Source organism: Eurosta solidaginis, chromosome 1, assembly GCF_040869045.1.
Source record: "Eurosta solidaginis isolate ZX-2024a chromosome 1, ASM4086904v1, whole genome shotgun sequence".
Classification (NCBI taxonomy): Eukaryota; Metazoa; Arthropoda; class Insecta; order Diptera; family Tephritidae; genus Eurosta; species Eurosta solidaginis.
In genome coordinates this window covers 64859500-64875049 of record NC_090319.1, presented here as the reverse complement: position 1 = coordinate 64875049, position 15550 = coordinate 64859500, and the positions used below count along the sequence as shown (strand labels likewise).

General features: G+C 35.0%; 2 protein-coding genes across 7 annotated transcripts in view; one reads left to right on the top strand and one right to left on the bottom strand.

Moving 5' to 3' along the window:
* LOC137233799 (serine proteinase stubble-like) overlaps positions 1-15550 on the top strand; it is a 727732-nt gene that overhangs the window by 155995 nt on the left and 556187 nt on the right. The window lies entirely within an intron of this gene.
* Positions 3248-15550, bottom strand: part of LOC137233831 (uncharacterized) — a 92237-nt gene continuing 79934 nt past the window's right edge. The window contains exons 2-6 of one of the 3 annotated variants that reach the window (XM_067757310.1): positions 10594-10742; positions 10391-10520; positions 9909-10335; positions 7872-8027; positions 3248-4196 (exon numbers count right to left, since the gene is read on the bottom strand). The gene's annotated coding sequence lies outside the window, so the exon portion shown is untranslated. Of the gene's footprint in view, positions 4197-7871; positions 8092-9908; positions 10336-10390; positions 10743-15550 lie in introns of all 3 variants that reach the window. The other 2 variants (XM_067757300.1, XM_067757316.1) reach the window with 2 other exon arrangements.

Here is a 15550-nt window from a genome sequence, read left to right as displayed (position 1 = left end):
GGAAAATTACCATTTAGCAAAATGAACTTAGGGGTAACCCTGGAATGTGTTTGTATGACATAGGTTTCAAATGAAAGGTATTAAAGAGTATTTTAAAAGGGAGTGGGCCTTAGTTCTATAGGTGAACGCAATTTCAGGATATCGCCATAAAGATGGACCAGGGGTGAATCTATAATGTTTTTGTACGATATAGGTATCAGATTAAAGGTATTAAATGAGGGTTTTAAAAAGAAGTGGTGGTAGTTGTATATGTGAAGGCGTTTTCGAGTTATCGACCCAAATGTGGACCATGCTGACCCCGAACATCATCTGTCGGGTACCGCTAATTTATTTATATATGTCATACCACGAACAGTATTGCTGCCAAGATTCCAAGGGCTTTTGATTTCGCCCTGCAAAACTTTTTCATTTTCTTCTACTTAATATGTTAGGTGTCACACCCATTTTACAAAGTTTTTTCTAAAGTTATATTTTGTGTCAATAAACCAATCCAGTTACAAGGTTTCATAACTTTTTTCACATTTAGTATAGAATTATGGCATTTTTTCATTTTTCGTAATATTCGATATCGAAAAGTGGGCGTGGTCATTGTCGGATTTCGGCCATTTTTTATACCAAGATAAAGTGTGTTCAGATAAGTACGTGAACTGAGTTTAGTAAAGATATATCGATTTTTGCTCAAGTTATCGTGTTAACGGCCAGCGGAAGGGCAGACGGTCGACTGTGTACAAAAACTGGGCGTGGCTTCAACCGATTTTGCCCATTTTCACAGAAAACAGTTATCGTCATAGAATCTATGCCCCTACCAAATTTCACAAGGATTGGCTAATTTTTGTTCGACTTATGGCATTAAAAGTATTCTAGACAAATTAAATGAAAAAGGGCAGAGCCACTTTCATTTTGAAATTTTCTTTTATTTTTGCATTTTGTTGCACCATATCATTACTGGAGTTGAATGTTGGCATAATTTACTTATATACTGTAAAGATTTTAAATTTTTTGTTAAAATTTGACTTTAAAAAAATTTTTTTTAAAGTGGGCGTGTGCGTTATCCGATTTTGCTAATTTTTATTAGGCGTACATATAGTAATAGGAGTAACGTCCCTGCCAAATTTCATAATGATATCTTCAACGACTGCGAAATTACAGCTTGCGAAACTTTTAAACTACCTTCTTTTAAAAGTAGGCGGTGCCACGCCCATTGTCCAAAAATTTACTAATTTTCTATTTTGCATCATAAGGTCAACGCACATACAAAGTTTCATCGCTTTATCCGTCTTTGGTAATGAATTATCGCTCTTTTTCGGTTTTTCGGAATTTTCGATATCGAAAAAGTGGACGTGGTTGTGGTCCGATTTCGTTCATTTTAAATAGCGATCTGAGATGAGCACCCAGGAACCTACATACCAAATTTAATCAAGATACCTCAAAATTTACTCAAGTTATCGTGTTTACAGACGGACGGACGGATGGACGGACATGGCTAAATGAATTTCTTTTTTCACCCAGATCATTTTGATATATAGAAGTCTATATCTATCTCGATTAGTTTATGCCGTTACGGATTACCGTTATGCGGACAAAGTTAATATACTCTGTGAGCTCTGCTCAGCTGAGTATAATAATCTTGGAAGTCATGTTCACTAAGCAATCTCGAAGTAGTGGCATTCCCCCTTTCCTGAATAACATGATGTATTCATCTTTAATTGAATGATCTGGTATGTCTTTTTTTTATTGTATGAATCGTAGTGCCCCCATTTTAATGGAAACCCCCAAAAGTCCCATTTTTGCCGCCCATTTTTCTTTTACCGAACTTTTACGGATATGTTCAGAAGCTTCGCTTTTATTAAATACATCCCGTTTTTACTGCCGACCATTCATATAGACCTCGAACCTCGGTTTATAGCTTACCAAACTCGCCCTTGATTTATAATTCCAATGAGGTTTTATTGTTTGGCTGTCGAAAAAAATTGTTTAAATGGCGTTGACATATACGGGTAGTGCGAGTAGATTGTGACCTTCACATCTCAGTCCCTTTTGGAGCCGTTAGGCAGATTTGTGTGTCATTCCTACTTTAAAGCTTAAATCTACTTACAAACTTCGGTACCTCAGTTTTGCTCATAAGTGAAAGATCAATCAAGTTACTAAGCTAAGTGTTACAAGCTCGAGAGGTACCAACACTTGCAGTTATGTATATCAATAGTTTGATATTGAATATCGTCTCACTATTCAAAAGAGTCATATGTCTTTATAGAAAATAATAATTTTCTATTTAATTTTGATTAATATATTTTAAACTTTATTTTTTTAAAAGATATTTTTGATGACTTAAAATTAATAAATAAAAAATAAAATTAATTAATAAAAAATAAATAATATAATAAGAATAAATTTAAAATATAACAAGTATATTTGTTTGTTTGAGATAACTCTACATATACTCCCCCTCCAGAGAAGCGAACAATTTATTAAACGGTTTTATTTTTTTTAGTGTTAATTTGCAGTGTACATTTATTACTGTAAGAATTTTGTAATTTTTTTGTTTTTAATTGTCAGATAGTGTTTATATAATTGTGTTAAGTTTACGTTGGTATTGATGTAAGTACTCAATCTTTTGACGATTCGATGCACTTAATAGCTAATTTTATTTTTTAAATGGTAAGTGTTGTTATTATTTATTTATTGTATTAATATTTATATGTATACTAATATTTGGTTTTGTTATTGCTATATTGTTAAAGGTTTAAAATATCTTAATAGCTGTTTGTGAAATATTGTCAATTATAATGATACGTTTGAAGAACTTAGAATGAGGTTGAATGATAGTAGATGGCAACTTTGTGTGCACAATCATTCAAAAATTAAAAACTTGTATTATGCAGAATATATATTCAATATATAATTGTACTCAGCATAATGTATGTCCAAGTTGTTGATGTGGAATGAAAACTTGATTCCTTTATTTGTTTGAGGGTGATATGAAATTGTTATTTATTCGTGTCATGGTAATGATTTTAATATTGAGTTTTAAATATTATTTTAATAATTTCATAAATTATTGTAAGAAATCTCTTGTGATTTTTAAAATTGATTCTAGTAATTAGTTTAATTTTAAAAATTTTAAGTTATTTCTTTTTTCTGTATATTTTTGTTGTTGTTTTAGAATTGAAAATGAGGTTATTGTTTATATTTTGAGTTAGAATATTTGTTGTTGTGAAAGTTCTTGTATACATAATTGATAAATGTATTTATTTATGTACTGGAGAAGAAGTTTACACAATTAAAACATACTTAATATTACTTTAATTTTAAAAAAAATTTAATAACATTTTATATTTTTAGTGATGTCATCAATAATACGTATTGAAATAAGATAACTTGATGTCTTGTTTGTATAATGGTTTAACAAAAGATTTACGAAAGAACGTTTTTTTTTTTATCGTCACATTTAGATGTGCAGCATTTTCTTTTAACTTGAGATATTATCGTTGTATCTGAGATAACATAAAGTTGTATTTAACAGATTAAACATTTATTATTACGGGTCAGTTTGGATGGAAAGGTAGTATTACTTGTAACCATTTTACATACACCCACGATCATCACTCTCATTGTCAGGAGTCTTATTTATCTTAATATAATAGCAACTTCATTACATACATACATCACAAAAGCTAGACACAAAACGTTTAATTATTTTTGCCTTTTTATGCTTCTAAAAATAGTGAGCGCCTGTAATTAACGACGGAAGCTTTCATTATGCATACAAATTGAGGACAATAATATTCAATATTGGTATTAGTATTCATATTACACATTTTCTTTATTAAGCTTGCTATTGGTTTTGATTGTTATTGGGATTTGTACCAATACCGCCGCCATCACTAACAAAAAAAGACAGAGAATTGAATGAGGAAGGTGGGGTTTGTGCATAAATAATTTCACTATAATGTATTGATATCGCTGACGTTTGATATTGTTGCATATGCAGTTGTAATTGTACTTGTTGTTGTTCAGCTTGTTGTTGTAGTTGATCTTGCCTAATTTGAATCTGTTCCAATTCTAATTCTTCATCCAATTGTTTCATTAATGAATCCTTATTGGCATGTCAATATTTGACGGGAATGCGTAGCGTCGTGTTTAAAATATCGGTATGTTCTTCAAGTGAATTTGTGGCAGGATCGTATGCACATTTGCTGAAACCAGAGATAGTTTAGCTGCACTTCTATTTGTGGTATTGTATTAGTCAGTAGCTCTGCGATACGTAAAGCGCCACATTCAGCAATTGTATCACATATATACTTATATAAATTTCGGTCCGTTGGTAGAATCGCCAATATAGAAAATAATAATTTTCTATTTAATTTTGTTTAATATATTTTAAACTTTATTTTTGATGACTTAAAATATTTTAATTTTTTAATAATAAAAAATAAATAATATAATAAGAATAAATTTAAAATATAACAAGTATATTTGTTACAAGTAGATAACTCTACAGTCTGCACCGATCGCACCACTACCTCTTACATATGTACATAGTGCTGCCTTTAACTTGATTTAACCCAGATATGCCCATTCATTGTACAGGAAATTTTCCATCGTGATTTTGTATTATTCCCCATTGAAATGACAATAAAAAGACGAACTGATAATGATTTAAAAAAAAATTTATTTTGTAAGTTGGATTTTAGAGCCGTCCTATATATAGGACATTGAACACATGGTATACTATGACATCATTTAAATTATTTCCTGTGATATGTAACAAAACATTTGACATGTACTCCAATATTACATTTTTCGCACCTTGTTGTTGCCTTTTGATGGCATGCGCCACACCTGGTTTGTTTATCTTGTGGAATTACCAAATGATCCATTCGATCATAACGCAAATCGTCGATGGAACTTTGTGAAGGATGTCCTTTTTGATAGACATTACCCCTTTTACTTTGGGTGAGCAAAGTTGTCGCAATACTTCTTCTGAAATATAATTGATCCATTGTTCCACCATTATGTTTATGTATCTGCCAGGCATTTTGAACAGCCATATCCACACAATGAGTTTTGAGGGGAAAATACCATTTCTTACCTCTTATGGCAGTGCGGTAAAGACTAATATTTTGGTCTGAACGGTTAATACCTCCCATGCTCTTATTATAATTTTTTACGACACACGGTTGTTCAACTTGTATGTATTTCTTTTCCTTTTGGGAGTAACGCGTGGTTAAATTTGTGTGATTCACTCCGATTGCATTGGAACAAAAGGTCACGATATTATTGTCGTTCCACTGTATGAATGTTATGAATATTATGTTGTTGTAAGGAACCATGGCTTCTTCTACCCTATAATTTTCTTCAGTATAAGGCAGCTTCCATAAACTTTTTATTCAAGTATGTAAACAATGGTCTTACTTTGGAAAATTTGTTAGACTCGTCTAAAGAATTGTTATCATTACAATGGATGTTGGAGATTATGAACTCGAATTTGTTTTTGTCTTGATATAGCTTCACAAACCAGTTCGTTGCTGCAATCTTTCGGGCGTTCCCCGAACATTCTTCTTCTGGGGATTGGAATGTATCCACTAATAAGCAGTACTCCAATGAAATATTTCATTTGAAATATATCCACCTGGAATGTTCTATTTCTTTGAGCTGCATACCTATTTGTCTCTCTTGTCAATATTTCAAATAACTCATCGTCAAATATTGAGTAAAAAAGAGCTAGGTGAATATTCAACTAAATCGAGAACTTCATCAGTGTTTATAAACTCAGCATCTGCGCTAAAAACTTCTCCCTTCACGAAGAAATATTGTTTTCTTTTTTTAAGAATCTTTTTCTTCGGGAGAAACTTTTCTACTTCAGAAAATGGTATGTCATCATCAGAATCCCACTCATCATGCACATTGTATTTCGAAAATACTTCAACGCCGCTATTCATTTGCGAAGCTGGTAAATTATTTATATCAAAATTATCTTCCTCGCCGGAATCCTCGTCGGTAACGTCTACATTTGCATTTGTTGGTGGGAATAGTGCTATGGTATCAAAATCTGTACTATCATCTTCAAAAATGGTCAAAGCTCATGTAGAGAAAATCCCCTAAAAAATGTATATGTAGTATAATATGTGCCCAATATCTTACATGTAGGACACCAAATTTGATGCTAATAAAACAACTTCACTATAACACCAACAAAAGTTTTCTATATACATCACAGTGGACGAATATTTCAAATATACGAACTACGACAAAAAACATTGATTTTTTATATTTGAATTAGCTAATTTTTCCTTACCACGCAAAGGTAGCGAGAAATTCCGACATTTTGAAGAATTTGTAAATTAATTTCGCAGAAATGGTAGAGAAAACTAACCAAAACGAACTGTAGTCAGCATGGTAGAGACAAAAACTAACCAAGGGAGTAAAATTAGAGGTTCTCGACAGTCCGTTACTCTTTATGTAAACAACTGAGTAGGTGGACTATATACAGGACATTGGGCATATCTGGGTTAAATTTAGTTTGCAAATAATGTGGTTTTGACAGCTTGACTCTTTCTTACTTTTAAAGGTAACGTTTGATTGGCTGACTAAGGGGGAAATGCTCATACGTTTTACAATTTTGTATTAGTAATCAAAATAAGTAGTTAAAATAAAAGCCTTTTATCCTCGAACGCGTTTCGATGCTCCCAAGTCTTCCTCAGGGAGTTGTGTGTATTTTTAACAGGCCCATTTTAAATTAAGTCACCAAAGGAATCAACAGCGTATCAAAAAAACTAGCAAATGCTTAAGCTCATATATCAAACAACAAACAAAACAATTGCATCATACGTTTCTTACAAGCAACACCGAAATCAACAAGCTTTAGATGGATTTCATCAGCTTCTCGCTGCGAGTGACCTACATCAAATTTCAACAATTTCGCAAAGATTGCCATCTTTGATCAGCTGATTAAATGAAAGCGGTCGAAAGAGTTGAGTTGTACATACATGCATATATACATACTGTCATTTCTTTTATACATCACACCTTTTGCTGTCAATCTCACTCATGACGCGTGTTTTTCAACTCACTTGTTATCAATATTTTGCTAGCAAAGACCAAAGTTGTCCATGAAATGCACGTGCCAACAACACAAAAGTCAACAAACGAAAGGTGTGTGAAAAATATTGAAAACCTTATAGACTGTGGTTGGTTGACTCATTCATTTGAAACAAGTCACAGCGTGAATTGTTGATGAAACTGGAATAACTGAGAGTATTATTATATTACAACTGGCCGGAGCTGACTTTTTGCTTAAAACTACCCACTTAAATAACACCCAGCTGTCAGTTACTTGGCTGTAACTAGAATAATAAGGGTAGAAGGAATATATCCCTGTGACTTTTGAAAGATGTTCATCATAGGAGCTGAAATTGCATATAAACGCAAAGAGTAGAAAAATTTCGCTTAAGGGTTGTATTACAAGAGCATTATTTCTCTTTATTCTTTTTATATTTAGTTTAAGAGTTCATTGAATTAGCACTTGGTGAGAGTCTGCGATATTGAATCACATCAATAGCGTGCCCTTTTGTTAAGAAGTCAATATTCAGACTAACAGAGACTGGGTTCAGCTTTTGCAGCTTGTATTAACTTGAGGGATTCCAATTTTCAAAAGTACAAATTTTCTACGGCTTTACTTGAGGGTCGTATGTTTAACGGCCTGAAAGTACTGAAGCAATTAGCTTTACGGGAAGCAAGCCAGAATAATTTCAGTTCTAGGGTAATTTGTAGTTGAGGCTTCTATATGTTATCTGTGCCGCTATACAATTAGAACATATTAAAAATTTACATAAAGTGATTAGTAAAGCCTTAAAATATATCTAATTTACCTTTCAAATAGTTGCCAACGTCCTCCAAGTCGATTTCCTTAAGTAGCCTTGTCAATTTTTGGTCTTCACTTATTACGCTTTCCTCAGCGACCAAATTTTGGGTATCAATTTGCAGTACTTCACTTGTGTATACAATGTCATCAATATATTGTATTTCTTCCATTTTGATATTCAAATATTAAATAATTAAAATCTTTCACTCCGCATGGTTTGCGTCTTACTGAATGAAAATTGCACAGAATGTCCCGTTAGCCAAAACATAGCAAGCTTAAGCATGGAATGTTAAATCAAGCACTTTCTACTTGATCTAAGATTGCGCACTTGGAAATCGCACCAATGCTCCGACTGTGGCGAATACCAACAAGCTCCCTCTGCAGAAGCTGTCAGGATGAGGAGGAAGAGGAGTCGATCTACTACTTTCTCTGCCGCTGCCCGGGGCTTCACAGAAGAAGGCTCAGATTTCTGGGCTCACGCTTCTTCGACAGGCTGGCAGAGGTTGGGAAGGTGGACGTCTCGCTTCTTCTTGGGTTCATCAGGGAAAGCAAGTGGTTCGTTGAGAACCGCTAGGAGGTAATGGGGCAAAACGAATTTGCCGCCACCCTGTACTTACTGAGGGCAATAACGATGGACAAAAAATGTCTCCGAGTGGAAGTGTGGGTATCGCCCACGCACGCCTCTTAACCTAACCTAACCTTGAATTAAAAATGCATTTTTAAATCAAAATTGCTAATTTTAATTAAGGTTTTTCATAGTTAAAACAACATTGTTTTAGTTAAAATTGAGCATTTTAGGATTAATTATGATCGTACTTAATTATACCCAGCTGTACTTGTACACAGGGTATTATAACTTTGATTGGATAACGGTTGGTTGTTCAGGTATAAAGGAATCGAGATAGGTATAAACTTCCATATATCAAAATCTCAGTATCGGGAAAAATTTGACTGAGCCATGTCCGTCTGTCCGTTAACACGATAACTTGAGTAAATATTGAAATATCTTCACCAAATTTGGTACACGAGCTTATTAGGGCCCAGAAGAGAAGAAGGTATTGAAAAGGAGCGAAATCGGATGATAACCACGCCCACTTTTTATATATATAATCAGGGCTGTCATGGAATCCAATTGCTGTCGGAATCGGATTTAAAAACGACAAAAAAATAACTTTGGTGTCATGAAATCCAATGTTATCGGTTTAATGTTCGAATCGGAATTAGTGTCGGTTTTAGGTGTCACAGAATCCAATAATATCGGTTTTGCTATCGGAAACAAACCAATCAGTTAAATGCCATTGGATTTCATTTTTTCATAGTTGTTTTTCTCTTGCAGTTGAATATTTTCTAAAAATGTAAGTAAATAAAGGTTTATTTTATAAAAATAAATGTAAATTTACATATATTTTCATTCTTAAAAGGGGAAAGCATAAAAATTCAATGCAAAACAGTATTTTTATTGAATTTATGGAAAAATATCCAGATATTGCGAAGGGCTTCACGAAGCGGGATAAGCCAACTGTTGACGATCTTTGGCAACAGTTAGTTACGTCGCTAAACAGTGCCGGTCCACCACAAAAGGATGTGAATGGATGGAGAAAGGTTAAACATAGTTGATACTTAAACGTAATATAACTTTAAATTGCTCAGACGTTTACAATTTTCACCACTTTTACTGGCCTGTAGTGCAAGGTGCCTAATAAGCATCGAAATCTGCTTTTTAGCACTCCTATTGTTCGCTCTACAATATTTCGACCTGATGAATGCGCCAAATTAAATTTATATTCTTTGGAGTTGTAGCTTGGATCTCTGTATGGTGTTAATAAAAAAGGTTCTATGCCATATCCACTATCTCCTAACAATTTAGATGTCCGGTCACCTGACTCATACTTCCTAAGGAAATGTCTTCTGGCCCTACTAACGTTCCATACGAAAGAGTCATGGCTAGAGCCGGGATACCGAGCATCGACCGTACGAATTTTCATGTCAGCATCACAAATCCAGTTTTATAAGCAAAATAAAATTAGTATTAAAGACTACTTACAATCATGGCATTCATACTGAAGTATCCCTTTCGATTATTGAATAAATGTTCGTCAGTACTCGGCTTGATGATTTTTATATTTGTCCCGTCAATACAACCAATTATGGAAGGAATTTTGTACTTTGTATAAAAATAGTCCCTTGATCTGCGTTGTTCGGGTTCGTCCATTTCTAATTTCACCCACTGTGGGCAAACTAACTGATTCATAACGTTGAGCACATCATCTAAAATCGTTGACACCGTGCTTCTAGCTACACTTATGCTAGAATCCTTGCCAACTGATGTTTGATATGATCCTTCAGCTAAAAATCGTAACGTAGCTGCTAGTTGCAGCACTGTCAGAACTTTCAAACGAGTTAAGTGTCCTTCAATGGTGTTCAATACCATTCGAAAAGCCTCTTTGTTTATGCGATAGTATGCAACGAAACTGCAAGTACACTATAAATATTTCGAAACGCACATTAAGGATTATTTTTACTTACGCTCTCTCTGGCAGCTCCAATGGATTGCTGCGATCTCTCAAAATTTTTCTTTTCACCTTCTCACAACTTTCACCTTCCAATAACAACAACTGCTGATGCCATTTTGATGTCAATAAATTTGTTTATTCCTCTTTAGATACACAAAATAATTATTTTATAAAATTTTGCCAAAAAAAAAATTAACATCAAAATTGCCGGTGTACCGATAAAACTGCAAAACAGCTGATTCGAACATCGCTTTTATTTACATTCGAAAAGAGCAAAACCAATACGGTTTTATGACACCAATTTAAATCAATATTGGTTTGCAATTCCGACAAAACGCAAAACCGACTTGGATTCCATGACAGCCCTGAATATTTTGGAAAACACAAAAAAACTGATTATTTAATAAATAATAAACCTAGAATGTTGAAATTTGACGTGTGGACTGATATTGAGACTCTTGATAAAAATTAAAAAAAAAAAATGTTTTTAAATGGGCGTGGCACCGCCCACTTGTGATAAAATCAATTTAACAAATATTATTAAGCATACATAAAAAATCGTTAAACCTATCGTAACAAAATTTGGCAGAGGTACTATAAGGAATGCCTTGAAGAAAAGTTAACGAAATCGGTTTAGGACCACGCCCACTTTTATATAAAAGATTTTTAAAAGGGTCGTAGACGAAAATAATAAGCTATATCTTAGCGAAAAGAAGCTTTGTATCAATAGAATTTTACCTTTTAAATTGAATTATAACATTAAATTGGAAAATACTAAAATTTTTGAAAAGGGGCGTGGGACTGCCCCTTTTATGACTAAGCAATTTTCTATGTTTCGGGAGCCATAGCTCGAAGAAAAATTGGTTGAGAATAGAACCATATGTATATGTACTATTGCGCAGCCTTGTCACACTATTAAGCACACAAAACAAACAACAGCATTTCAAGTGTACAGTTGGGTATGTAATGTTCTGTTTCACCGGAACTTAGACTTCCTTACTTGTTTTACAATGCCTTTGTTCTCTGAGTGTAGCAGTTTAGAAACAGATACAACTAATTAGTGTACCTTTTGTACTTTTCTTTGTTTGTTCATTAAAAATACAAACATTGCGCACATATCACGTGGCCTTTCTCAATTCAATAGCACAATTAAGCTGGGCAAATATCTAAACAATTCACAAGGAAATGTTCTTTATCAAAACAGCCAAATATTTGCTTTGTTCCCATTTCCTGAATCTAGAAGTTTCTAATTATTTTTTATTGATACAATCCACTAATGTATAAATAGCGCTCGTCTAGATTGTGACTCCATTAGGCACTCAATAAAACAATAATGAGATAATTAAGAATTTGTATTTTGTATGGAACATTGGGTTTATTAAGGGCTTTAATATAGAAAACGTGGCTAGTTATTTCATTCACCCTCTGTGTGAAATTGTTATAGAAATCTCTAAATTTCACGAATATGGGAAGGATGAACATACCTCTAAGTCCACAACCAATTACCGTTTCATTAACACTTAACATAGGACTTCGCTTATGTCAGCCCACTTAACTTCGAGCAATGTTGCTGCTCAAAACTTGTTCCACTGCTCCCAACTCTGGGTTTGTGGGGGTATAAAATAGACAAATTAGCAGAAGTTTCTACTTGTTTTTTATTCACACAATCTACTAATGTATAAATAGCGCCCACAAAACCGTCTAGATTTTTGACTCCATTAGGCACTCAATAAAGCAATAATGAGATAATTAAGAATTTGTATTTTATATGGAACATTGGGTTTTTATTGTGACGAATATTAGTGACACCATCAAACTAAGTCCCAAAAAGTGTTCGCTGTTTAAAAAGGAAGTAAATTATTTGGGTCACAAGGTAACGGCAGAAGGCATCTGTACTGCGAATGAAAAGATAGAGGCAGTAACGGATTGGCCAAGACCAGTGAACCTGCATGAATTGAGAAGTTTCCTTGGGCTGTGCACATATTACCGCAGATTTGTACCAAACTTTTCCAGCGTAGCCCATAGCCTCCATGAGCTTACAGGAAAAAATAAAGCTTTTGAATGGAAAAAGGAGCAAGAGTTGGCTTTCCAAACATTGAAGGAGCGTTTGTGCATTGCCCCAATGTTGGCATATCCGATTCCAGGAGCAAGAATTATTTTAGATACAGATGCGAGTGGATATGCTATAGGAGGCGTTTTGTCACAACTGGTTGATGGACAGGAGAAGGTAGTTGCATACTACAGCCGTTCAATTGGGAAACCAGAGAGGAACTACTGCGTTACACGGAGAGAACTGTTGGCATTGGTAGAGTGCATTAAAGATTTTCACAAATACCTCTATGGCCAGCGAGTCCGAGGCAGGACAGATCACGCAGCGTTGAAATGGCTTCTGCAGTTCCGTAATCCAGAAGGACAATTGGCACGGTAGATCGAGCGGCTACAAAGCTATGACTTTCCCATTGAGCATCGGAAAGGTAGTACCCATGGGAATGCCGTTGCAATGTCACGAAGACCATGTAGTTTGGAATGCAAGCACTGTTCAAGGGCCGAGGCTAAAGAAGACATTATAGATGTCCGGCTAATGACTATAACATGTACGGATGAATGGGACAAGGAAGAACTAAGAAAGCTGGGAAGATACAGATCTGTCACATGTTATGCAAGGGCTCGAACGAAACGAAAGACCAAACAGGGTAGAGATGTTAGCAGAGAGTTCCATTGCGAAGTCATATTGGGCACAGCGGAACAGTTTAGAATTGATATCCGGTTGCCTTCATTGAGTATGGGAGAGTGAGGATGGTCAATGCAAGAAGAAACTGATAGTTGTTCCCAGAAAGAGGATTCCTCACGTGCTCAGCGAGCTGCATAACGGTCCAAGCGGAGGTCATCTTGGAATCACGAAGATTCTCGGGAAGATTAAACAGAGATTCTATTGGGTTGGTTGCCGTCAGTCGGTCACTGAGTGGATTGCGAATTGCGAGGTTTGCAGCAGAGCGAAAGGCCCAAAAACCCGAAGTCATGGCCAGATGAAGCAATATAACTCAGCCATTTGAAAGAATCGCTATGGATGTCGCAGGTCCATTTCCTACTAGCAACTGAGGAAACAAATATGTACTGGTGGTTATGGATTATTTCAGCAAATGGCTAGAGGTATACCCAATCCCAAATCAAGAAGCGGAAACAGTAACAGAAGTGTTTATAAACAATTGGATTGCAAGGTATGGTGTACCAATGGAGTTACATTCTGACCAAAGCAGGAATTTCGAATCAGCTGTGTTCCAGGAAATGTGTAAATCATTGGGCATTCGAAAAACACGGACAACTGCATTGCATCCTCAGTCCGATGGTATGGTGGAACGTTTCAATAGAACATTGGAGGGGCATTTAAGGAAGGTAGTAGACAAGTACCATAAGGAGTGGGATACACACATATAATTATTCTTGATGGCTTACCGATCGGCAGTGCATGAGACAACGGGCCAAACTCCCGCAAAGGTAATCTTTGGCAATGATCTTTGACTGCCAGCTGATTTGAAGTTTGGGATAGATGTCAATGCGGAGAGAAATGTCAAGAAATCCACTGGGGTCTTGGTAGAAGAGCTGCGAGAGATACACGATACGATAAAGCAAGTAATTCGGAAGGGTTTCAGGAATGAGATTTGGTGCTGTTATACAACCCACAACGAAAAAAAGGTTTGTCTACGAAATTGCAGTGTAATTGGGAAAGCCCGTACAAAGTTGTAAAACGGATCAACGATGTAGTGTACCGCATACAAACCATTGGCAAACCACGAACCAAAATGAAAGTGGTTCATTTGGAAAGTCACTTGTATCTACATAAACGAATCAATCATTATGTCTGCATATGCATATATCTGAGATACTCCCAAAAGTATGCAATAATTGTGCAAGTATCACTCACATATACACGCGCATGGGGTATGAGAGAAGCTATAAAATTGTGCATCTGTAGTTATAGCTGAAAAATTTATAGCTGATAACTAACTGAAAATAGAAGCGCCTAGAAATATGCCGGCGAAGAACCCGGACAGTATAAAAGCGGTAACAGTTGAGGCACGAAAATCGGTTTGATTTAAACACGCTATCTGTCGAGCAATAGAAGTGTTATTTTGAAAGTAGTCTAATAACGACCATTTTGCATTATCGAATATTGGAGTTATTTATTCAACAGTTTAGTCCAGGGATGCACCTTAACGTTAAGCTAATCCTTTTTCAAAAAATTTCCACCGTTTCCGTTGAAACACTTCGAAATATTATCGATAAAGAAATTATCAAGATAAATTTTATCTCGTTTTTAACCGAAACGAAAAGCTTTCGTTAAAGTTAAAAACGTTGACAAAAACGTGATACTTTGTGTTTGAATTGTGCTGGCAATGCTATAGCCATGGTGAAGCCGTAAGGTGGTAACAGCGAGCGGACATACACACACAAACTCCATGTAATTTGTTTATGTAATTCGTTGGTGGTAATGTCAAAAATACTCTGAGAAATGTTCGTACTGTCAAAATTCATGAGAAAAGTTGCAATCAGCTTGGCTAATGCTTTCACCTTTAATGACTCCGCCATCAATCAGCTTTTCCAGCATATTTTGAAATTAATAATCAACATAAACGATTTGATTTCGTTTTGATATGGCAGAAAACGAAACAAAATCATTTCGTTAATTTGACGTTCTTAACGTTAATAAACGAAACGAAATAACTTTGTTTCGTTTATTAACGTTAATTATCGTAACGAAATGATATCGGTTCGTTGGTTAAGCATGCCTGGTATAGTCATTCAAACGTTAGTAGAAGTTTGCAAATAAGAGGAATTGCACTAAAATCGTTACAATGTATAGAAAACATGGCTAATTATTAACCCTCTGTGTGAAATTGCTATAGAAATCTCAAAATTTTACGAATATGGGAAGGATGAACAGACATCTAAGTCCACAACCAATTAACGTCTCATTAACACTTAACACAGGACTTTGATTATGTCAGCCCACTTAACTTCGAGAAATGTTGGTGCTGAAAACTTGGTCCACTGCTCCCAACTCTGAGTTTGTGGGGGTATAAAATAGACAAATTAGCAGTTTGGAAACAGATAAAACTAATTAGTGCACCTTTTGTACTTTTCTTTGTTTTTTCATTAAAAATACAAACATATC